Genomic DNA, 26,088 nt, shown 5'->3' with positions numbered 1-26,088 from the left:
GGGGGGGGGGGATGGCAAGCCAACAAGAGTAAAGTCTATTGCCCTTGTCCAGCACTCTGTTCATAAAGCATTGTTTTCACTCTAAGATAAGAAGGCCACTGTCCCTGCCCTCGTGCCCCACGTTCTGGAGTAGTGGTTTTGCCTAGGAGGAGAAGCAGGCCATAAGAACAGAGAGCTCCAAAGCTCAAAGGAAAGTGACTTTATTTGGAATACAGTGTGGGGAACGTCAAGTATTGGGTACTCTCAAAAACAATGGAATTTTTTTTTTAAGATTTTATTTATTTATTTGACAGAGACAGAGACAGCCAGCGAGAGAGGGAACACAAGCAGAGGGAGTGGGAGAGGAAGAAACAGGTTCATAGCGAGTGGGAGAGGAAGAAACAGGTTCATAGCGGAAGAGCCTGATGTGGGGCTCGATCCCATAACGCCGGGATCACACCCCGAGCCAAAGGCAGACGCCCAACCGCTGTGCCACCCAGGCGCCCCCCAAAAAATGGAAATTTTGTTGATAAGCAGCTAAGAGGATCTGGGAGCTCCATTTGAGCAAGAAGTTAAACCGCTGACTGGCTAGATGTATAATAGAGAGAACTAGGGAAAGACACAGCTATGGAGAGCCCTCTTGGTTGGAATAACCCTCGAAGACTAACCCTGGGAAGGGGTCCAGATTTAGTTGGACAAGACTGCAGAGCAGTCTATGCCCCAGGACAATGTTAAACCCAGTAGAGTAACCAGCCAGCAGCTGGTGGAGGCTAACAGCTGGAGGCAGATAGCTTAACAGAGAAATCAGGTAAAGAGACAAAGTCTTGTGGGGTTTTTGGTTTTGGGGTTTGTTTTGTTTTGTTTCGTCTTGATAGATTTTATTTATTTGAGAGAGAAAGAGAGAGAGCACAAGTGTGGGGAGGGGCAGAGGGAGAGGGAGAAGCAGGCTCCCTGCTGAGCCGGGACCCTGACACCAGGCTCACTTCAGAGCTCCATCCCAGGACCCTGGGATCAGGACCTGAGCCAAAGTCAGACACTTAACCGACTGAGCCACTCAGGCGCCCCAAGAGACAAAGTCTTGTTAAGACCACTGTCATCCCAGAGGGACTGAGCACGTGTCTATGGCTGTACCCTCTGAAGTGTGACATTAGAGAATACTCTATGAAGGAACTGACTTCACTGGACTAGTCCAGCCAAGTCACTAAACAAGTAAGCAAGCAAACAGCAATAACAAGTCCCAGCGTGGGGAGGAATCTATTTCCAAGGTTACCTAAAATATCCAGTTTTCAAAGAAAATTATGACACAGGCCAAGACACAGGAATGTATGACCTATGTATAAGAAAAAAATCAGGCGGGGCGCCTGGGTGGCACAGCGGTTAAGCTTCTGCCTTCGGCTCAGGGCGTGATCCCGGCGTTATGGGATCAAGCCCCACATCAGGCTCCTCCGCTATGAGCCTGCTTCTTCCTCTCACACTCCCCCTGCTTGTGTTCCCTCTCTCGCTGGCTGTCTCTATCTCTGTCGAATAAATAAATAAAATCTTTAAAAAAAAAAAAAATCAGGCATCAGAAACTACCTTTGAGAGGGTTCAGATGTCAGACTTAGCCGACAAAGACTTCAAAACAATTGTTATAAATATGGTCAAAGAAATACAGGAAACCATGTTTAAAGAAGTAAAGGAAGGTCTGATGACAGTGTCTCATTAAGGAGAGAATCTCAGTAAAGAGAAATTATAAAAGAACCAATGGAAATTCTGGAGTCAGAAAGTTCAATAACTGAAAAGAAAAATTCATTAGAGGACCCAGAAGAGGCAATACAACCTTGAAAACGGAGAACAAATTTGGAGGACTCACACTTACCAATTTTTAAAAACTTGTCACAAAATCTACAATAATCATGACAGTATTACACTTAATGAGAGACATATAGATCAGAGACCTAGAATTGAGAGTCCAGAAGGAAGCCCATACATCTCTGGCCAACTGATTTTTGACAAGTGTGACATTCAATGGGAAAAGAAGTGTTTTTCAGTAAATTGTGCTGGATGACTGGACACTCACATGCACAGAATGAAGCTGGGCATCTTCCTCACATGACACAAAAATTAACTCAAAATAGGTCATAGACCTAAATGTAAAAGCTAAAACTAGAAAACTCTTAGAAGAAAATATAGGAGTCAATCCTCATGGATCTGGGATTAGGAAAAGCTTTCTTCAATGCGACAACAGAAGCACAAATGGAAGTAGGTAAGCTGGACTTCATCAAAATGAAAAACTTCTTTGTTTCCAAAGACAGCATTAAGAATATGAAAAGACACCTCACAGAATGGGAGCAAGTCTCTGCAAATCATGTATCTGATAAAGGACTTGTATCTAGATTATATAAAGAACACTGGCAACTCAATTAAAAAGAAAGGAATAAAATATGGATACGTGCTACCGTGTGGATGAACCTTAAAAACATTATTTAAAGGGAAAGAAGCCAGTCATAAAAGACCACATATTGTATGAGTCCATCTACGTGACATGTCCAGAATAGGCAAATCTATTGAGACAGAAAGTCGAGGAGTGTGTTGTCTAGAGCTGGTGGGGGTGTTTGGGGAATATGGGGAGTGACTTCTAGTGGATAAGGGGATTCTTGTAGGGGTGATAAAAGTGTTCTTAAAATTGATTTTGGTGGTAGTTGCACACTCTGTAAATATATGAAAACCCGATGAATTGTACACTTTAGGTAAATTGTATTATATGTGAATTATGTCCCAATAAAACTGTTAAAAAATAATAATGATAATAGCAATAGTTATCACTCATAGAGCACAAACAATATACTGGGTACTGTAGTTAAGCATTTCACACACATTATGTCATTTTCCCAACATTATGAGATGTTTTCAGCATTCTTTTCTTTATACTATAAATGAAGAAATCGAGACTCAGAACGTCTTAGTCCACTTCCCCAAGAGAACACAACCAATACATGCCACAGGCTGGACTTAAATTCCGATCTTTCTGCTTCTAAAGCACATGTTCTTCGATTGCTTCTTACAGCTTAGAGGAAGGTAAATTTGACTCCTTTCTATTGCATTCAACAAACGTTACTGAACATCTACTGTGAGCTAGGCCTCATGTTTTCAAAAGCGGGTTGAGCTGTATCACAGTTGATCTTAAGAAAAAGCTTACTGTTTCTTATTGCAGTAGAATATACATAATATGAAGGTCGCCCTCTCACCCACTTTCAAATGTACAATTAGTGATATTAAGCATATTCATATTGTTGTACAACCATCACCACCCACCAATACCAGAATGTTTTCATTCTGCAACGTAGAAACTCTGTACCCATCACCACCCCCTCTCCCAGTCCCTGGTAGCCACTATTCTATTTTCTGTCCGCATGAACGTGACTCTCCTAGGTTCCTCATGTAGGTGGAATAATGCAACATTTGTCCTTTTGTGACTGGCTTATTTCACTTAGCATAATATCTTCAAGGTTCACTCATGGTAGAGCATGCATCAGAATTTTCTTCCTTTTTAAGGTTGGACAATATTCCATAGTACATATATGCTACACTTTGTTTATCCATTCATCCATCAATGAACAGCTGGCTTGTGTCTACCTTTTGGCTATTGTGGATAATGCTGCAGTGAATGTGGGTGTACAAATAACTGTTTGAATCAAGTAGCACAGGAAAGAACATTTTAAAAGTCAGTAGTCATGAAATTATTTTCATGCAAAGTAGAATAAAATATAACCAGCACGTCAAGCCTGTAATATCACAGACATGACTGCTTAGGTGTGCAGGGTTTCTCAACCTCAGCACGACTGACATTTGGGGCCAGGTGATTCTTTGTTGTGGGGGCTGTCCTGTTCAGCAGCACCCCTGGCCTCTACCCCCTAAATGCTAGCAGCCCTCTCTTCAGTTGTGACAACCAAAAAACATCTCCAGATATCGACAATGTCCTGGCTTGGGGGTGAGCTTGCCCCCAGTTGAGAACCATGGGATTTAGTATGAGGCGGAAGAAGGTATTTAACTTAAAAAGTGGGTGAGTTTAATGAAACAATAATAACCAGGTAAGAAAGAGATAGGTTCAAAATTATGAAGGCAATATGCAGATGCTTGGAGCCTTCTATATACTGTGCTCTGATGTCCAAATACTCAGGCAGCTGAGATGAAGCTATGAACTCAGATGAAGGCCTTAACTGCCATCTATCACCAGCCTTATCTTCCTTTTCATCTTCTCTCCTGCTGACTCTCCACTTAGACTCTGCTCCAAACAAAACAACTTGTATTTTTCCACTTAGAGGCCTCTGTTCCTGTTGTCCTCACCTGCCGGGAATGCCACCCCATCCCCACCCCAACTTCAAGGCCCAGTTCAAATCTCCAAGAATTTAAATCAGAAGAAGTTGTTCCCTCCTCTGCATAAATGTTCACCATGTTGATCAGGGTCTATTGCTCACTGCTCAGTCTTTTTGGTACCTCTTCAAGTATTTGTCCTGTATTGGGATGGAACTTTGGTTTATTGTTCTAGCTATCTCATTAGTACTATATGTCCTGTGCAGTAAAAATATTTACTCTCTTGTTAATTAATTCCTTATATGGAAAAGCAAAATAGGGATCTCTGGTAGGATGTAAACAGTTTTAAAATAGCTCAATAGCATGAAATTATGCAGCAAGGGGTGTGCAATGCACTTATTTAATGCACAAGTTTTATTGACTCCTTTTGAGTTGATAGCATAAGGAACTCAATTTTTATTACTGTAATTAAAGATGACGTCAAGAAGAGGAATGCCTGGTGACTAAGAAGTCATCTTTAGCCAAACACCTGTCTGATAGTCTGTAGCTGATTATAAGGCTGGAACAGCTTTTCACCTGTGTGTGGGTGAGAGTGTGTTTTATGAGCGTTTTCAGTGCTAGGTGCTATGTATGTAAGTACTACCATATCATTTATCATCCAAACTGAGACCATTTAAGACGAAATGGGAGGCACTATTAAAAATTTTCCAGGGCAATAGGCCTAAACCAACTGTCCTGGGCATAAAACCATCCTATGCATTTTTTTATAGACAACTTCACATGCAGGTTTAAGGAAGGAACCTAAAACGTAAACTGGCTATTCATCAGTTTTAAACCGTGAGTGGGAAGCTTTTTCCAATAACAAAACAATCCAAACCCTTGAATTTCATCACAGTTTGTCCTCATGCAACGATTGCATACTGGGACTTAGAACTTCTAAACACATTTCATCTCCATTATCAGTGAAAAGCTAGCCAGGAAGTCTGGCCATGGAGAACTCTGACCTCCCTTCCTAGACTTTACACAGGCAGCACTGATTGTGAAAAGAATGTAGCAATCTTTGACTCCTGAGAGCTGATGCTCTCAGGCCCTTTGAGAAATTCCATGAGCATCCAGGCTGCAGAATTTAGCACCGTTTTGTCATTGTTGGCACATCTTTTCCCACTTCCCTCTCACTGATTATGGTGATGAGGTCTAGTCTCAAAAAGCTTAACCCAGTCCTGGGAACCCTCTTTTGGTAAGGATATTGTAAAGGAAAAGTTTCACCAGCTGGTAGATATTACTAGTAAAAAATAATCCTGCCTGTGGGGCATCTGGGTGGCTCAATCGGTTGAGCGTCCGACTCTTAGTTTTGGCTCAGGTCGTGATCTTGGGGTTGTAGGATCAAGCCCCACATCTGCTCCACACTCAGTGGGGAGCCTGCTTGAGATTCTCTCTCTCCCTCTCTCCCCACCGGCACATGCACGCTCACACACACTCTCTCTCAAATAAATAAATATATCTTAAAAAAAAAATTCTGGGCGCCTGGGTGGTTCAGTTGGTTGAGCTTCCGACTCTTGATTTCAGCTCAGGTCATGATCTCAGGGTTGTGAGATCAAACCCCACCTCAGGCTCTGTGCTCAGCTCGGAGTCTGAGTTTTTAAAAGTCTCTCGTTTTCCTTCTGTCCCTCTTCCCACTCATGTGCTCTCTCTCTCTGAAATAAATAAAATCTTAAAAAAAAAAATCCTGCCTACATTGGGGGATGGATAAATGGGAACTTTCTGTACTTTCTACCCAATTTTGCTGTGAATCTTAAGCTATTTATTTATTTATATAATTTTATTTACTTAAATGATCTCTACACCCAATGTGGGGCTCAAACTTACCATCCTGAGATCAAGAGTCGCATGCTCTTCTGACTGAGCCAGTCAGGCGACCCGAATCTAAAACTATTTAAAAAAATGAAGTGTAGATGAAAACAAATCCTGAATTCTGTGATCCCCACTTCTGAGCGATCCCTGCTTCTGAGGGACTTAAAAAATGATCACCTTAGAGAAAGGTTCTTAAGTGGGCTCATTCTGTGCATCTTTTTTTTTTTTTTAAGAGGAGGGTGCATTGGTAGAGCGAGAGAGAGAATTTTAAGCAGGCTCTATGCCCAGCCCAGAGCTTGACCTCATGGCCCTGAGATCATAACCTGAGCCGAAATAGGAATCCAAAGCTTAACTGGCTAAGCCACCCAGGCGCTCCCCCCCACCCCTGCCCCCGTGCATCTTTTTGAGCCTTTGTGATGCAATTGTGTTTTAGAATTCCTGAACTGGATGGATGTCCCTTCTGGAACTGTTGGCTGAACTTTCCCCCCGGGAAAAAGTAGGGGGAAAAGTCCAGCCAGTAGAGCAATCTACCCCTAACAGATGCTTTCTGTGGCTCTGAATCAAGCCAGAGAAATCCCGGATCTTGGGAGCCACTTGAATGCCTTGCCGGACCTAACGAGACATCTCAGTCTCCTTTAGCAGAGAGAAGCAGGAGCAGACCGGCATTGGGACAGGCCAGTTTCCCCAGCACGTGTGCAGACATGGTATGACCACCAAGCAGTACTATTTAAAGACAGGAGAACTGGAAAAATGGAGCAGAAACAAGTGTGCCTTCATGCGCGTGTGTGCGTGCCCGCGCATGCGCACACACACACACACAACTGGCGACAGATTTAAAGTTCTTTTCTGGTAGCCCAAGCTGTGTTAACACAAGAGTCAGAACCCTGGGGGTCCTACTGAAGCCTGGGTTTTTCTTTTCCAAGCTGGAAGAGAATATAGAGGAATAAATGATTACTGAAGTGAAACTTATTTTTTTTTAATTTTTTATGGTAAGGTGACAACTGACTAAAAAATACAGCATTGGCAAAAGATTCTTTCTCCTCCTTCACCCTGGAACACCTTGGGTGTGGGTTCTCTCAAAGGCAGACCCAAAGGGTCTGGGGCTAAAGTCAGGCCAAAGAGGCTGTTTCTGTTCACACTCTAGGACTTCCACGCCTTCAGAATGGGGATGGGCTTCAGGAGTCCCTGAAAGATTTTATGCAGTGGTTTCTGGCTCAGTGCTGATCAGCCTTCAAAGGGTTATTTGGTCATCCTCCATGAAACTTGAGCCACTGGACACTTGGAAGGCTGAACAGGAGGAGGAAAATTCCATTTTTTCCTTGTCATAATCCTGAAATGTGCTGGAAAAAAATTTAACATTGCCACAAATACTTCCCTTCTCTCACTAAACGCGCCTCCCATCTCATCCCCTGCTCTCTCTCTTCCAGCCCTATGGTGCCCTGGTAGGTTGGCTCTGTCCACCCTTAAAAGGGATTGCATTTCAAGTCAGTCAAGTGTTCTATTCTTGGTAAAGCACATGCCACTGCAAAAGCAGTTTCAGGCTCATAGAATTTTAGAACTGGGCCGAGTTCCATGGACCCATGGAGGTGAGTGGGTGGGGAACCAGTCTTGATTAAACGCCTGCGGAGTGCCAGGCACTGGTAGTGCTTACCAGGTTTATTTAATTTATTTGTCAGCTACTATTGTTACTCCCAGTTGCCAAAGAAATCAGGGTGCATGCAGAAAGGTTAAGTGACTTCCTCAAGACCATGCAACCAGTGTAAGTCAACAGCAGGTCTGACTCTAAAGGCTACTTTCCTCCAGGCTGCGTCCCACTCGACTAGGGTTATCTTGAAGGCTGGAAGGGCAGTGACAGGTCCACACAGCCCTGCATGTCCCCATCACCCTAACCCAGCTGGAAGGAGCGAGAGGCTGCTGTCTCCACATCCTTTCCTCTCCATGCGGCTCGGTGACTCACTATCCGCCCCTCCTCTCTCCCGATCATGACCGGTGTTGTGCGCTGTATCCTTGGCTACAGGTGAGTTAGTGGGTCCGCCTGGAGCCAGCGGACTTCGCAGCTGAGCTACCTAGTCGGCCTCCCTCCTCTCAACTTCACAAGACACCTGACTTTACACAGCCCCCAAAACAAGCTCGCAGTCACAATTGCCTCTCTCTGCGCACCCCGCCCCCATCAACATCAAACACGACCCATCCTTTCGCCCACCTCCCTTTTCCCCGCCCCCTCCGGGCCGGCCTTATCCAATAGCGTCTCAGTCCACGGGCTAAAGACGTCAAAGGTAACCAACTGTGGAGGACTTCTTCGCCCAGGGTGCCGCCTCCACTCTGAGGAGCAGCTCCGCTAACCAATGAGCTGTCCGCCGGGTGCAATGAGCTCGCGGGGCTCGCAGAGCAGCGGCTGGGCCGCCCAATGAGCGGTCGGGTTCTGTATCAGGGGCGTGGCAGAAGCGGTCGTCAGGGGCGTGGCGGCAGTTGCTTGGGCGGGGCCGGTAGCGGCGGGAGCTGCACTGGCCAGGGGTTCCGGCTGCATTTCCATGAGCGCCGCCCGCAGCCGCGGAGCTGCAGGAACCCGGCTGGGGGCAAGCTGGGCCGCGGTAGTCAACCACGCGCAGGTAAAACCACGGCGGAGCGAACTCCGCTAAGCAGGGATCGCGCCCGGTATCCGTCGGGCCAAACCGCTGAGCCCCGAGGTCCCCGTCGTGGCTCGGCCGTCGCGCCGCTGCCTGCGCCTCTGATCCTCCGGGGCCTGTCACCTGGCGCCGCAGGGGTCCCGAGGGCCCGCTCGCTTAGTGGCGGAGAGGGAGGCAGCCTGGACCGCAGCGGGTGGGATACGCCTTTCTGAAAGCCCTTTGTCCCCTCCTACCCCGGGTACCGAGGATGGGGCATTCCTGATTGCGGCCTCCTTGCCGGCCATCCCTCCGTCGGTGCTCACTCTTGGGACCTCTGGGGTCTGAGGAGGGGGTTTTGCTGACCCAGGCCTGATGATGGAGGTCTGGGATCCGCACCTGGAAGGAGAGGGCCGAGGGGCCTGATTACAGCTCCGGGTATCCGGGGGTGCCTCTGCGTTTCAGAGCTCCAGGGGCGCACCAAGGACCGATGGGTTCAAGTTGTAAGGAGGCAGCTTTTGACCCAGTCGGAAGCGCACTTATTGAGCTTTGTCCCACGCCAAGCACTGTTCTAGGTGCTTCGTGGGCTTTACCCACAGAGAGCTGTCCAGCAGTGTAAGCGGCTGCCTGTCCAGCGAGGCAGCCGGTGTCTTGACCTTGGAAGTGTCCAGGCTGAGGCCAGATGACAGCCACCTGTCAGGGATGCTTAGAAAAGACTCTCACAGGAGGGCTGCATGACCCACCTGTAAGGCCCTTCTCTGCTTACAGATGCACTCTGGGTAACCTTTAATGCCTAGCTTGAGAAGGCTGTTTCTGGGGGCCTGTTAGTTGGGAGCTGGGGGTTGAATTCACCATAATGAATTTTGTGGTCTCAACTCTGAAGACTGGGTGTCAGCAGAGAGAATGGAGTATACGAAGAAGATAAGGTTTATTTGGCCATCATGAAACTCTGTATTTAGAACTACCCTGGACTGCATTTCTTATCTCCCCCAAATTCCTCTCTTTTGGTTGCCCCTCTTCAGTGGGTCAGTTTCACCTGCATTCCGGTAACCAGATCCAAGGGCAGGTTCCAAGAACAGGCTCAAGAGAGGGGCCTGCGAGACTGTAGGTTTGGCACAGTTAATGTGGTCTGCTCCCCGAGCTTTTCCAGGGCCATTTCGTTACAACCGCATTAAGTCGAGTCCAAAGGAGAAACCATACAGTACCCCTTTCATTACTCCCTGTCATTCGCCTGAATGGAGAGGACATAGTAATCTTCTGAAGGTCAGGAGGCAGAGAAAGAACCTGAACATAACTTGCTGCTTGTTTCAGGATAAATTAATCTTTGAATAACCAGTCAGAAAGCAGACCAGGCCGTAGACTGTGGATGGTCAGCAGGGACTTGGGGGCGTTTTAGAGCTGAAGATCCCTTAGTCAGAACTCACCTAATCCATCTTCTCAGTGCATAGATGAGAAAACTAAGGCCTGCAGAGGTCACAGGGCTGACTGGTCATCGCAGAGCCATGACTAAGGGATGGTCTGTTGACCCTGGATTTAGCCAGTGCGTGACTTGTATTTTACTTGCATTCTCGGTATTTAAATTCTAGGGGAGTCCAGAGAGTTTAGGAGCACAGATTTTGGTGTGAGTGCTCGGACTGGAATCCTAACCTTACTTCTTAAAGCTGTAACCTTGGGCAAGTTAGCTAACCTCTCCATGCATCTGTTTGCTCACCCTATCAAACAAGAATGATGATGGTACTTAGACTGGAAGGTTGTTTTGAGGATTACATGAGTTATTATATCTGGCACATAGTAACCACTATCGATTTGCCAAATAGGATGTTCTGTTGCCTTTTTATGCTTTTCTCCCCCCACATCTGTCATGCAATATTTTCTATCAGGAACTAATTTTTTTTTTCCTGTCTCCTGCCCCCAATTCATTAAACATATTCCAGATTTCATTGTCGCATAAACGTCTGTGGAGTTTTCTAAGTCACACTGCATTTTAAAAAATTTTTCTTTTATTGAATCATGTCCTTCATTTTCTCTGTTAGTCCTCTCCTTGTAATTGCACTGCTTTCAGACGACAAATCTCTCTTATTCTCTTTAAAAAGAGGGAAAGAAATCCTTCAAAGTGATAAACAAAGTCCCTGATAATACCAGTCTTCACAGCATCCTTCCAAATATCAATTCCCTCCGTTTGGCCCTCCTGCCCATTTGTCAGTGTGATGCAGCTTGATTATAAATGGGTGAACATTTTCAGATTAGGATTTCATGAGCCACTGTATTAAGTGCTTTTCGGAAGTTCAAGGATCGTGTGTCAAATGCCTTTAAGCAAGTTACTTAGTCATTCGAGCAGGGGAGCACCAGCAGCGCCCGCATTGCCTGGCAGGAGCACAAGTGTGACTGATTTCTGCTGGGAATGTAGCTGCTTCACAGGTTTGTCTGTTCTCTTCTCGAGCTTGAAATAAACGAGATGGCAAGTACAATGGAACAGCTTTTCCTCTCGCTGTAGTTGGAAAAGTTCCCTTTCTTTTCTTTTTTCCTTACAGCTTCGTTTCCTTTATTGTCTTCACGGCTTTGGTAAATACCTCCTCTCGGGTTGCCAGCCAGTTCCCTTTTAATTGGAAGATACCTGTCACCTTTATTTCCAGCAGGAATCCGGTCGCCTTTGGTTTTCCCTTATCTGTTTTTGTGAGTTTCCTAGGATGAACCACAGATTGTCAGATTCATTGATGGCACCTTCTTGAGAGTTGATTCTGAGTTTGGGGGTTTTGTTTCTCAGCCATTTTAGAATAATTGTTTTAGTTTCTTTGTGTGTTAATATGGGCCCCTTTCTCTCTACCTCGCTTTCTTTTCCGTAACATCTCGCTTCTCGTTTGCTGCTATTCCTTAATTCTTACACTTAAACCTTTGTCCTGGTCATCTCCAGCAGAGCCCGCAAAGAGTCTAGTGGTTCCCCTTGCCCAGAACACAAGATAATTTCTTTGGTCCTATGGAAGACAGGGGTGGACTCTTTTTTTTTTTTTTTGCCTAAATCCTGGTTCTTTGAAAAACCCTAGCAGGGAGACTTCCAAAATAATAGAATTTCGTGTGGCAGAATTTCTGCTGTGATCTTCTGCTCACAGTAGCCTGGTGTTTATTGCAGCCTGGGTTTTGAGTACTCCTTGACCAATTTGAGAGTGTGGATGACTCGAACATGAGGTGTTGAAGCCTTTCTGTTCCATTTTGGACTAAACTGTCCCCAGAAACAAAGCCTAAGGGGTTCATCCTCTGGATGTGGTCTGGCTTGAGAATTTTATATAGCAGCTTTCTGCGTCCCAACCTCTTGGGCCATGCATGGACATTTTTAACCCCTGTGCTGCTATTTTTGTGTCCACGCTGTGTGCGTGCTGATGTCATCTCCCCGAAGGATCATTTTTCATATCTGCATATTTATTTTGTGGTCTTGGTTCCAGGGCATCATGTTTTTTGGATTAAATGTGTTCTTTTTATAAAATGGCTGGTGTGGACAGATGAACACGCCTGTTGTTATCCGTGAAGCTTGGGCACTAGACCCCGTTGCAAGGTCCCCTTTTCTGATCTTTTGTAATAGTGAAATAGCAGACAGGTAAAGAGCTTACTAGAGAAGTGGAACATCGATACCCTTGGGTTTGCCCTGTTTCTGATTTTCTTTTGTTGCCTTTAAGTAGAGGTTCATGAAGTTCAACAAACGGGGCATCTGGTGTGCGCCAGGAAAACAGCTGTCCAGATGAACAGGTGTGTTCCTTTTGCTGCATAAGGACTGTTTTGTTTTTCCTTTACATTGAACACGTTTTTCATGTTTCTCATTCAAATTTTAAAAAATGGGTGATGCATTTACACGATGAACGAAAATGTTCAAAAGGCACAAAAGGCGAGACAGTGAACACATCTCCGTCCGCCCCTGACTCTGGCTACCTACTTCTGTTCCTTAAGAGGTGACCACAGTCCTGATTTCTTCATCCTCCAGGGGTGTTCCGTGCACAGCTAGGACGTTATATATATCCATTAGCAAATTCATCACTATTATCCCCTTCCCTTTCACACACATGGTAGCATACTATACCTGCCATTTGGAACCTTGCTTTTTTTTTTTTTTTCACTTAATGTTTCTTGGCAGTATGGAAGAGAGCTCCAGTGTCGTTTTTTATGAAGGTGGTCTGTTTTGGATGTCTGCTTTCCATTTCTAAGGATGCTAAGAACCAGTCTTACTTAGGCATCAGCCTCGCATGGAGATCCTGAGCATTTTATGGATATTTAGGGGCAACTCTGTTTCTTCCCTACATCCCATCGTCGCTCTAAGCCTAAGAAGAGGCCAGGTGAGGTGGAGCACTCCTCTTAAAGGTCATCCTAGGGTGGGAGAGTGGGAGCATTGGAGAATGAGGAGCAGTGGACCTCGGGCCCTTCACCTTGCCCTCTGGGCAGAATGTGCTCGAATTGCCAGCACCTCTGTCACATCAACCCGGCTCCTGCACCGTGGGGTTGGCTTGGTTGGTCCTTGCCCCGGAGCATTGGGAAGGAACCCTGCACCTCACCACTGCCCTTCCTGTTTGGGTAGCTTTGTTCAGTGCCCCACCCCTTTCCTCCAGGAAAAATCAGCTCTCCCACCTGCGAGCCTCTGTGAAGCATCTTTCCTAAAGCAACATTTGGGAATGTGATTTTAGTTGTTCTTAGGAGTGTTTCCCAAATTCTCTAAACCACTTTACCATTTCCAAGGTCTGAACCCGACATGGCCTGGCCAAGCTTTCTGTGGTGGTGACTCGAAGAAGAGAGTTTTGGGGTTCTTCCTATTTGAATTTTCTATGGCTGCACTCATGTTTTATATAACTGCACAGAATTAAACATGGTCTTGTGGTCTTCTGTGGCCCCCAGATCTTGCCTGTTGTTTTGCTTCCCTCTTTTCTTCAAATGTGCCTTAATCTTCATCGTGCTTTCATTTACCTCCGAGTCTAATTTAGAGTCACCTTGAGGGCGCCTGGGTGGCTCAGTTGTTAAGTGTCTGCCTTCAGCTCAGGTCACGATCCCAGGGTCCCCGGATCGAGCCCTGCATCAGGCTTCCTGCTCAGCGGGAAGCCCCCTTCTCTTTCCTCCACTTCCCCTGCTTGTGTTCCTTTTCTCTCTGTCAAATAAATAGATAAAATCTTTAAAAAAGAAAAAAAAGAGTCACCTTGAAATCAAATTGAGCCACCAAGATCTTAGTCAGCCAGTCTAATCTGGAGTCACTGCTTTCTGGTCTTTGCTCAGTGCTGGGTGTCCACATTATCAACCAGTTGTACCATGGATACTGTGCTGTGTGATAGGAGAGGGAAGTGGCCTTATCAGTTATGCCTTTTCCAGTGTCCTGGGGGTAAAACAGAAGCTTTGAAAATCGCCCCATTTGTGCACAATCAGTCCAAACATGTATTCATGTACTGTTCCCTTAGTCATGTCAGAGCATGAATAAAAAGGAAGTCCAACATGGGATTGCCAAATTTTCACCTTTTCAGAGAAGGAAATAAAAAAGCCCTGTCATCTCCTGTGTTGCCATCTTTTTATTTATGTGTTTTTTTTTTTTTAAGATCTTATTTATTTATCTTAGAGAGAGAGAAAGAGAGAAAGAAAGAACAAGGAGGAGCAGAGGGAAAGGGACACGTAGACTCCACGCTGAGCACAGAGCCTGACTTGGGGCTGATCTCACGACCCTGAGATCATGACCTGAGCTGAAATCAAGAGTCGGATGCTTAACCGTCGGAGCCAGCCAGGTGCCCCTTGTATGTTTATTTTTAAGTAAGCCCCGCGCCCAACGTGGAGCTCACACTCACGACCTCGTCGAGATCAAGGGTCGCAGGCTCTACCAGCTGAGCCAGCCAGGTGCCCCTGTTGTTGCCATCTTTTGGGAAAAGATGTTTTAACACCAAACATGTGTTAATTGATCAAAAGGTTGAGCAGGTGGGGATGGAATCATGGTGCCGTGGGGGGGGGGGGCTGCTGAAGAAGAGGATTCTGTTCAAGGAAGTTTCTACTTTTTTGGTTTCCTGAAGCAGTGCTGGCTGTTATCTTGCTGGGACACCAGACCACAGCTGGCCTAGTCGCGGCAGTGTTTGGCGTGGGTTTGTGCCCGGTGCTTTCAGGTGGTATGGACTACACCTGTTGATCCGCAGTCAGAGCACCTCAGAGCGATAGGAGCCAGTGCGCCATGGGGTCTTGATTTGTTCGTGTCTACGGTGCCATGTTGTGGTTCTTAAGGACAAGGAGAGGGGGAGGCTGGGACAGGATGCCAGCCACTCATTGGAACTGAGACCCTGCAGTGAATTTACACGTCAGTCTTTTGAAGCATACGCTTAAACTTATTAAATTCTCGAGTTACCATGTCAGGTGGTGTTTCATATTGTTTCTGAGATAGATTGTGACTTCTCATCTGCGTCCCCATGGCCCTTTTGCTCTACTCTTACACCGTACCATTCCATCCCAAGTCAAGGATATGTCCTAGAGATCCCCTGGGTTCTCCTTAAATTAAGAACATTCAGACTTTTTGGTTTCATGTTAACAATAATTGGAAGCATTTCAAAAGCCTGTCCTGGATCATTGGATTATCCCTTATTATATCTGGGTCTAGCCATACAGCTTCAGTGCCCCCCATTTTTGTGTGAATTTCTCTTGAGTTGGAGCCAGGTAAACTGCTACAGAGAAGAGGATAGAAGGACTTAGGGTGGAGAAGATAAGTAGTGTCAGGGTCAGCCAGGGGATAGCACAAAGTCCTGTGCCAATGAAGGCTGCAGCAGCGCTCCCAGCAGAGAGGGGGGCCCCAAGAATGCAGCTGTCACACTGTGCCTGATGCTCACCCACAGGACCTGCCCAGGAGGGAACAGGAACATGGTGACATGGTCGCAGGATTTCCAGTCTGAAAAATGGCATCAGGGTCCCCTGGCTGGCTCAGTCAGAAGGGCTTGTGCCTCTCAATCTCAGAGTCGTGTGAGTTTGAGCCCCACGTGGGGTGTAGAGATTACTTAAAAATAAAGAAACTTAAAAAGTTTTTAAAAAATGGCATTGGCCTCGTATATTAATGCAGTTAATCTGATCTTTACCGTTTGAACAATATTATATGTCTTTATTTGTACATATGTCTCGGTCCCCATCATTGTAAAAGTGCAGAAAGAAGTTTGTGCCGAGTTTTATGTTTGTACGTTTTAAGAAATAGTATGATAAATAATAATTGAATAGAACTAACTCAACTTAAATTTAAGAATTGAATCAAAAGCCCTCAGGGGAGCTGGCAGGACTATTTTTTTTTTCCCCTCAGAGGGGACCATCTAGCACCTGAGTTTAAAAAACCCCAGTGTAGGAGCCCTAAGCTCTGTGGAGCGGACTGAGGTTGCCAGTCACGTTTGTGTCATGTGCAGCTCTTTTCATGCACGGAGCACTTTGGAAATATTAATTGGGTTGAAATGCGGAGCTAGTTTGCCTCATTGGTGTCCTGCCTTAATGAGAGCCTGTTTGTACGTGTAGCTGGCACTGAGCATCCACACTAGTAGAAGGGAGCCCTCCAGAGGTAATTTCATTGGTTCTTTTTGCTGGTTGAGTTGTGGAGTTAAATTTGGAGTTTATTTTCTGTTGAGATTTGCACGACCTGCTCACTGTAGTGGGAGCAGCCTGCGACTGTTTACTGGGAGTGACTGTTATTTACCATAATCATCCCAAGGACAAAGGAGTCTTTTTTTCTTTTTTTAAGATTTTATTTATTTATTTGACAGAGAGAGGCAGCGAGAGAGGGAACACAAGCAGGGGGAGGGGCAGAGGGAGAAGCAGGCTTCCCACTGAACAGGGAGCCCTATGCGGGGCTTGATCCCAGGACCCTGGGATCATGACCTGAGCTGAAGGCAGACACTTCACGACTGAGCCACCCAGGTGCCCCAGGACAAAGGAGTCTTGATGATCTCTGAAGTTGGGCACGCACTTGAGCCTCAGTGACTATGGGAGACTATTTGTAGTGTAGCTAAATAATCATTCATTCATTCATTAGCTTTTGTTATGGGAATTTGAAAGATATATAGAACTAGAATGATATAGTGAACCCCCATGTACCATCACCTGCTTCAACAGTGATCAACTCAGGATCCCTCCTGACTCCTCTGTTCTCCTAGCCACTCCCCAGCCCATGTTAATTTGGAAGTAGATCCCAAACATCATGTTGTTGTATCTATAAATATTTCCATGATACCACCTAAAAATAAGGATCCCTTTATTAAACATGATTATAAAACTATTATTACACTTTAAAGAGTAACAGTGATTCTTTACAATCAACTATCATTTGGTTCATCTATTTGAACAGATAGGTCAAATTCCCGATTGTTTTAAAATGTCAGAAATGCTTTTCTTCTTCTTTTAAAGATTTTATTATTATTATTATTATTATTTTATTTATTTATTTATTTTTTTGAGAGAGAGAGTGCGAGCAGGGAGGGAGGGGCAGAAGGAGAGGGAAAGAGAGAATTCCAAGCAGGCTCCACACCCAGCACGGAGCCCTACACGGGGCTCATATCTCATGACCCTGAGATCATGACCCGAGCCAAAATCAAGAGTCAGGTGCTCAATGGACTGGGTGCCACCCAGGCGCCCCTCTTTCTTTTTTATATAACAGGCAGCATTTTGTGTATGTTGTCTTGATCCTTGCTTTTGTTCACTTCTTGTGTAATGATGTGTTTTAGCAAATTTCCACATGCATCGTGCTTCATCCTATCAACTTTCTCAGGGATCCAATTATGACATTATTCTCCCTAAAATTTGAGGGAAACACAATATTCCTAGGAGCGTGATTGTACTTGAGGCTTTCATTTGGTCAGCAAACACTTACCGAGCCCTTCCTGGGGCCTGCGCACCCTCTTCCCCGCCATCAGCCCACGCTTGGCCCCGAGGCCACAGTCCCTCAATGCCTGCTGAGCTTCCGGCTCCTCACAGCTGGCTCCCTGTGTGGCCTGCACCGTGTTCCCACCGTGGACTTTAGCTTCTCCGCTTCCAGATGCCTTGGCTGCTATGCTCCTCTCTATTCTGATCATGTAAATAAAACGGTCACCCTCTCTTGTCAATGACATTGAAAAACGTGCCCTTCTAAATAGTAGGATGATGGGAAATGCCAAGTAGCTTATACCCGAGGATATTTTCCCCAATTTGGAAAACACAGCCCCTTTCTTGGGTCTATCATTAATATCATTCATCAGTCTATTTATTGACTCTACATAGAAAGCTGGATGTTGCCAGAGAAATCTTATCTTTGCCACCAAAGAGCTTCTAAGAGGAAGACAGATTTTTTTTTTTAAGGCTCTCTTTGGATGGGAGAGGGCTCAGAGAGCATCCATCAATGGGGCTGAAGTAGTCAGGATCCATTCAGCTCCTCAAAGGGTCTCTGGGGGTGGATAGGTGCCTTGCCTCTTTGTATTCCTGTATATTCCTGGAACCTTACCCAGGCCTGGAACAGGGAGGGTCCCTGGGCCTCAGTTTCCTTGCATACACAAATAATAACTCATAGAACTATTGCGAGTACTAAATGAGGTAATGTCTGAGGACGCACTTTGTAAACAGCACATTATGTAATTGGTCTCTACTGTCAACTTCGGGGTATTTCGTGACATGTTTGAGGAATAACTGAGGTAAGGTATTTAAATCACAAGCATTTGATAAACTGTAGAGTTATGCAAGTGGGCATTTTTCCTCTGATCTGGTTCTGCCCCTTCATTTTCAAGGTGCAGTGACTTGATAACACCAGCCAGAGTACACTACCGGGTCCCGGGGTGAGGGTCTTCAAACCCTAACCTGCGGTTTGCAAACTTAATCTTTTCTCTGGGTGGCCGACAGAGAAGTGCATGGTTTGGAAAGGGGACAGGAGTGTGTACACGTGGGACCCACTTGTCCTCCGTAGGAGATGATTAGATTGGATCTAATCACAGGCTCACAGGCAAGTCTGGGAGCTCGACTTACCAGGCTTGACGCCCCAGACATGGGGCTCCGGACTGCGATTCTGTAGCTTGTTGGATGAAGCCAGCCCCTCCTCCTCTGCTTTCTCTGGTGAGGACACCACTGCCGAGTTAGCACTGTGTTTGCCTTTTTAGTTTTTATGGTAATAGCAAGACCTTCCCTTTCTTGCTATTTCCCCCATTTTAATGGGTAAGGACACTGAGGTGCAGAGAGGTTAAGAGGCTTGCCCGAAGTCACACCATCAGTAAGTGGGACAGTTGCCGTCCAGGCCGGTTCTGTGTGGCCCCAAAGCGTGTGAATTTCTCCACCCTGCTGTGAGTGGCCTCTACCCCGACGTCAGTGCACACCCACAGAAACCATCTCGATGAAGTAGAAATCTTTGTCACAACAATTGTCCTGACCTATTTACACAGACTTGTTTCAGACACCATAGATATTTGAGGAGGGATTTCACCATTTTCCTTCGATGCTGGAAAGGATCCCTGTGTTAAAATTCCACCAACATTTCGGGGCACCTGGGTGGCTCAGTCGGTTAAGCATCTGCCTTTGGCTCAGGTCATGATCCTGGGTCCTGGGATGGAGCCCCATGTCCACTGCTCGGTGGATACTCTCCTTCTCCCTCCCTCTGCTGCTGCCCTGCTTGTGTGCTCTCTCTCTCTAATAAGCAAATAAAATATATTTTTTTAAGATTTTATTTATTTATTTAACAGAAAGAGACATCCAGCAAGAGAGGGAACACAAGTAGGGGGAGTGGGAGAGGAAGAAGCAGGCTTCCCATTGGAGCAGGGAGCCCAATGCAGGGCTCGATCCCAGGACCCCCTGAGCCGAAGGCAGACGCTTAACGACTGAGCCACCCAGGTGCCCCTAAACAAATAAAATCTTAAGAAAAAAAATTCCACCAACATTTCAATCTGGGTTAACCTAGGATTAATTGTATTCAAATTTGTATTTTCTGGATTATGTCATAAGCTCATGTGTGTTGGAAAATACCATAGACAGTTTTGCATTGGGTGTTCTGGAAGAATTAGCAGAAATTGTGAGTCTTCCAATAGTATTTCGGTATTTAGCTGATTGCCAGCAATCAACTAGTAGCTTTCTGTCTGCCTTTTCTCTGGGTACCTTTCCTTTCTTCTGCTACCTAAAACAGCCTGTTTGGGCTTTGGGTTCTCTTTCTTTATGTGTGAGCAGTTTTTGAAGTAGATTGATTTATAGCTCTTTGAACCTACTAAGATATGCTTTAGATAAACAAGGGGAAACGGTAAAAGAAATATGGTATCACACAGTAGCTTCTCTGAGTGATGGAAAGGGGAAAACTTTCATTTAGATGGATAATTATTTGCCTGAACTCCAAGATGTTCTTTAAAATATCCAAAAGCTGCTGACAGCCCAGGTCACGTTGAGCTTTCTCTTTTGCTCCACAGTAATGTGGCAGTTACTCACGAAGACCTGTACCTTTCAGCCTCATGTAATAATCTCCTTGTAAGAAAATTCTGCTCGAGGGATCAGAATGGTGATGTGCTAGGCCTTCCCACGGACTCAGCCAATACATATGTACGGGGTGCCCACCTGCGTGCTCAACGCCATTACATTTAAACTTGTGTAGAATTTCCATGAGGATTGAATTAGAAGGGCATGGACCAGAATCCCCAACAGAGACAAAAGGAATATGAATCATTACTTTTATGGGGAGATGAGGCTAGTTACGAAATCTTCTAGTTATGAAAGGGTGTTTGCAAAATGCAAAGGTGGGAAACGGTATGATTTTTAGGGCCTTATGGGGCTTGACCCCCAAAATGAAGGTTCCTGTATAGTTCAGCAGGTCATACAAAACTCTTTGCGTGGTAACATTGTGTGTTAGCTATTCTTAACAAAAGAAAAACAATTTGGATGCCATCGAGAGCTTGCAGTGATAGTCAGATGGCAAATGACAATGCTTGTCCAACGTCCCTTGGATTGGGTGACACGGAGCCAAGTAAAGGCTTCTCACACCTCCTGCCACGTGCCCCCAGACTCTCAGTGTGCCCACACAGCGCACGTGGCCGGATACTTGTGGCACCATCTTCTCCTTGTAAGTAAAGCCCCGAAGCTTCGTTCCACAATGACTCACTCCCTCTGCTCCCAAACCCGTCCCTCTTGCCCTGTCTGCCTGTCTTCTGACTGTCCGGCATTCTCAGACATTGACTGGCCCAGCCCAGGAGCCCAACCTGATGTCTGCGCCCCGAGCCTGCTTCTCACCTTCTCTTGTGTCCCTCCTCTTCCCGTGGGTCCCTCCCTATCTGAGCCCACTTCCTTCCTTCTGCTTCCTTTGTTTGGATTCCTCTAGTATTTGTGGTTGGCTCTTTAGGATCCCGTACTTAAATATGCATGGAGTTGCCTTATTTCCCAATTATTTCATGAATGCCATATATTATACTGCCCTTGCAGTCCTCACCCAGCTGAGAATGAAGCTAATGCCTTCCATACCCTTCCGGAGTAGGGTGGAAGGTCAGAAGAGGGGTGTGGATTTGCATAACATCCTCCCCACCCCCGTGGTATTGACACACTTTTTTTTTGGTTGGGGGGGACAGTTTTGTCCTTTTCACTTATAAGCCACTGCTTTATCCATGAGGGTGCTTCCAATTTATACAGATAAATCAGTTTTTGAGAAACGGGATCACTCTCTTTTCCATTTATGGAGAAGCAGTTCCCTCATTTCTGATGAAAGAATCTTCCTTGATGGCTGGTTCCTCCTCTCTCAGGAGACACATGTGCATGGGGGAAGCCCGGGAGAGGAGCTTCCTCCCTGTAAAGTGAGCTAGTGGCTGAGACGCACGTGCCTTACGTAAGCAGTGTTGTGTAGACCTCTCCTGTGACGTGGGGTGGTGGTAGCCCAAGGTGGAGTCTGAGATGATGCGTGGCTGATACGGGTAAGCTTTAGACAAAAACCAGAGGAGGCCGTGAGAGGTAGCAGTTGGGACTTGCCCTTGGGCCTTAAAGAAGGCTGAGAAAGCTTGCTTCCCAAGGAGAGGCAAGACTGGGAGAGGCCTGAACAATAGTGAGATGTTTGTGTTGGATGCAGGAGGAGACAGAACATGGGAGGGTGTGAACCCACTTCTGTCTGTTTACTTCGAAAAGTGATCTATTTAGCAGAGACCTCAAAGTGTATCAACTCTTCCTGTCTTAGAACTTTTGAATTTTTATTTTTCTAGCTATTTCAGTGTCATTGGTAAAGGATCTGATAAAGCCAAGCTCAGGACAGCCTGGGGGACCAATTCCATGCTCTTCATGTATCTAAAGTCCCTAGCTATTGCTTTAAAACTAACATTTTTATAATCTTGAAATATTTAATAAGGCAGCTTTCCTCTACAAAGCTCGAGGCATTTTACAAACTTTATCTTGAGTATATCTGTGGGTATTTCATAATCATAAAGCTTTTTTTAACCTACATAATTTCATTAATTACTTTCCCTTAATAATCTGTAGTGTTTGTAGCCTCCCCTCTCCCATTTTATAGAAGAAAAAGCAAACTTTCATAAAACTTAGATCATTCACCCAGGGTCACCCAAAGTCATTTGGCAGAATCTGAACTCAAACCCAGGTCCTCCGATTCTAAAATCTGTTGTTTGATTATAGCTCATAAGCTCCTAGGGTAAGCTTCAAAATCCCCAGAGAGGGCAAGTGATCTGCCCAGAGTTGCACAGCATGTTTAAAGGAGAGAATAACTCCAGATGCCACTGGAAGCCACTGGTCTGGAGACACAAATGGAATCCCTTCCCTCTTCTCGCAGCCAGAATCCAGCACCTCTGGGTCCTTCTGCTTGGGTTGTGACCTAGAAGCTGGGGACGAGGCTCCGTTGAGTGGCAGAAGCTAGGTAGGGCCTCCATGGAGGCCCGGTGTTGGGGCTGGCTAGTACCAGGTGGTGACTCTCTCACAATATCCTTTCTTTCATTTTTAGCCCGAGGGCCTGAGTGTGAGTCAGTCCTTCATATTAGCATTTAACCAGTGGAGTTTGTCTTCTAAGCCTTGGGCATTTGTCACAATGGAATCCATGTGACCTTTAGGCCTGCTGCTCTAAGCTGCCAGGAGATCCTGTTTCTTCTCACAGCATCTGAGGTATTTATAAAACAGAAATAAGTTAAGCATGCTTTAAGATGCATGCACATTGTATATCCTTGCCTCCAGAACCTTTTTGGTCTTTGTTCTCAGGTAAGGATTGAACGGTTTCCCTGTGGGAGAGAAAACAGTTTTGCTGGCGATTTTCCCAAGTGCTTTACCCCTTCATCCCCAGTGGGAAGGAGGGCACTGTTTCAGCAGGGCTAAGGGGAGAGGCCAGCCTCCTGTCTGTATTTGAGTAAGGACCTGTAAAAGTGCTCAGTTAAATGTGCGTGCTTAACTGTGACTCAATCTCCAGCTATTTTTAGGTTAGTGATTTTCTTTCAGGAAAACTCGTGGGTTAGTAGCCATTCCTGACATTTAAATGTGAGGTTCGCATTTGCTCGCATAGGGTAACTTTCCTCTTACCAGGAACTTGTAGGACATTTTCCGAAATTTCAGCAGGTTGCGTGTGCGACCCTATGACTTTGTGGAAGAATACGGTTAAATTGAACAGTTAACACATGAGTGAGTTCACACAAAGAGGCAGTCTCAAGGCCTGAATTGTGGCCGTGACTGAGAACAATGTTAACAAATGTATTGAATTATCTGTAAATTCCTCCCCTTCTCTTTTTTTCAAATTGTGTGTGACTTCAGATAGTCCCTTCATTTTGTAGTACCTGGTTTGTGAGAGCTGTTCACTAGATCACCAAGGGGCTTTCTCCTTCCTTGCGGCCTTGTGTCCCTCCCCTCAGCCACTTCCCGGCGCCATCACACAGCGTGCCAAACGGCCGCCCTGTCTGATTTGTGAAGGACATCGAGTGGAGGTCTGCAGTGCTCAATATTCAGAAATAAGTAAACTTCCCGTGCCATCTCTTGGAAACAGGATTGGCCCCATCATTGCTGGGGCTCTCCATCACTTCGGGCTTGAGGTGGTTACCCTGAGGTCTCCTCCAACAGAATCTTCCTTGGGAGAATAGGCACATGCTGAGAGGTGGTTCTGTGAGGTGCGGGCAGAGGGGCTCACCCAGGGCATTGAAACCTCACTGTGAGCAAGAACGGGGCCTGAGTCAGCCCAGGCTGTCTGAAGGGCACAGTTCTGGGTAGACCCGGATGTCCCTTGGTGCCTTCTGGCCATGCCTCTGACTCGTCCCAGCCCCATGGCAGTGAGTGGATGGCTGGGCTTTGCTCTGCTCTGGGCTTTTTTCTCTCCTGCTGTGGAGTTGCTTTGCTTTGCTTTGCTTTGCTTTTCTTATTTTATTTTATTTTATTTTATTTTATTTTATTTTATTTTATTTTATTTATTTATTTATTTATTTTCTTCTCTATTCTGACTTCTTTAGTTAAATGGCACATAAAGTGGGGGAGAAACTGGCCCTCTTCTTCCCTGCTTTCTCCATCTAGGGTCAACTATGTTTTTCTAAGCTGCCACCACCAAGGCCAACGGATTGGGGTGATGTGAGGTTTTCGTCACCAGTATGCTGTGGCCTTCTGCTGTCCTCTTGACACTACTCACGGGGCCGTTTTGAGGTGCAGAGCCTGTCAGAGGTTTCCAGGGCTGGCCTAGGTTCTTATTTCAGGGCATTGAAGAGGTGTGTCAGCAGAGCCAAGCCAGGCAAGAGTAGGTTTACCTACAGGAAGGGGGTGGGGGTGAGGAGACAGCCCCTTTTGCGGGAAAGGAGGGACCCCCCCCCCACCGGCAGGAGAGCGAGGGCTCCGGGCTGTGCACTGCCGGAACCCCTTTTAGCACAGAAACAAGAACGCGTCTTGGAACTGTTAACAAAACTTCGTGAAGAACATTTACTATCCAGTGATTCACTAAGTTTAACATGGTTCCGGGTTAGAAGAATCAAGAAGAGCGTGTCCTGGGGGTAATTTCAGACTTGTTGGAGGAGGCCCACCCAGTCAGCCAGCCAGTTACTTTGTTGTTGTTGAAGTAACCCCTCACCGTACCTCTGTGTCAGGTGGGGAAGAATAGCGTTTGGGGTAACTTCTGCCAGATGGGGGAGTTTACTAAGGAAAACTGGAGGAGAGCTTAGTAGTGCTGATGGCACAGCTAATATTTGGGGGCACTTACCGTCTGCCAGGAGTGTTATAAAATACCATCTCTGTGTCAACACGGTCAGCCTGCCCCAAGGACAAGTTCAGTAACTGGTGGGGCCAGGATCTGACACTGGACCATCTCACTGCAGGCCCGGTCCTAAACGAAACCCCCATGCACACCAGAGCACAATGGGAAGAGAGAATTCTTGAGGAGTTTGGCTCGGTTTGGTTTTCCTTAAGAGGTATTTGCCGTGGGACCCACAGAAGTACTGAATCTTATTCGTCAGGTCCTCTTGGGTTCCAGGGGTGGGAGACACTCCCTCCCCAGATGCCTGTCTCAGGGCTTCCAGAAGTCACTGGTACTAGGAGAGGAAAGGGAGGTCTGACAGCTGAATCACAGAGGCAAAGAAGCCAAGCCAATAAATATTTGTGCACAGAATCCATTTGTATTGTGTCAATAGAGTAGCCTGTGAGTGTTCACGTCAGTTAGCTGCTTGGGGTCCGAATTGGCTGGAGCTTGTCTGGATAACAAGGAACCTTTCAAGAGGACATGGCAGAGGGTCTCTTCTGCCTGGAAGGACAGAGGGGGGGAACTACGGAGTTCTGAGAGGTAATTTGGGCATATTCTCTCACAGTTCTGAGCAAGCCTGAAATCAAGGTGTTGTCAAGGTGGGTTCCTTCCCGAGGGCTCGGAGGGACAGTCTGTTCCATGCCTTGCTCCTCATTTCTCTGGGTCGCTGGCAATGCGTGGCATTCCTTGTCTGGGCGATGCTCCGCCCCAGTCTCTACTTCCACCTTTAAAAGTTCTTCCCTGCATGTCTGTGACTCTGTGTTTAAACTTCCCGGTCCTTACAAGGACACCAGTCATGGGGTTAGGGCCAACTCTAATCAGTGTGACCCCATCATAACTTAATTACATCTGCCATGGACCGATTTCCAAAGGAAGTCACATTCACAGGTCCCAGGAGGACATGAATATGGGGGGGACACTGTGCATCCCCTTACACTGTGTAATGAATTTTCTGTGTTTGAGGTCTCCGCTCGGTTTTTTTTTTCTTTCTTTCCTCACTGTAAGTTTTGTATAGTCAGTGAACATTACTATTCTGAGGCTGAGAAACAAACTGAAGACTTCAGAGGGGAGGGGGTGGGGGAAGGGGATAGACTGGTGATGGGTAGTAAGGAGGGCACGTATTGCATGGTGCACTGGGTGTTATACGCAACTAATGAAGCATCAAACTTTACATCGGAATCTGGGGATGTACTGTATGGTGATTAACATAATATAATAAAATAAAAT

The 26,088-nt window shown here is 46.0% G+C and overlaps 1 protein-coding gene across 1 annotated transcript in view; it reads left to right on the top strand.

Moving 5' to 3' along the window:
• The first annotated feature begins 8,593 nt into the window (after nucleotides 1-8,593).
• The window catches only part of ABHD2 (abhydrolase domain containing 2, acylglycerol lipase), a 98,734-nt gene continuing 81,239 nt past the window's right edge, over nucleotides 8,594-26,088 (top strand). The window contains exon 1 of the mRNA XM_002919557.4: nucleotides 8,594-8,732. The gene's annotated coding sequence lies outside the window, so the exon portion shown is untranslated. The remainder of the gene's footprint in view (nucleotides 8,733-26,088) is intronic.

Source organism: Ailuropoda melanoleuca, chromosome 9, assembly GCF_002007445.2.
Source record: "Ailuropoda melanoleuca isolate Jingjing chromosome 9, ASM200744v2, whole genome shotgun sequence".
In the NCBI taxonomy this organism is placed as follows: domain Eukaryota; kingdom Metazoa; phylum Chordata; class Mammalia; order Carnivora; family Ursidae; genus Ailuropoda; species Ailuropoda melanoleuca.
This window is presented reverse-complemented; position numbering and strand designations above follow the sequence as displayed.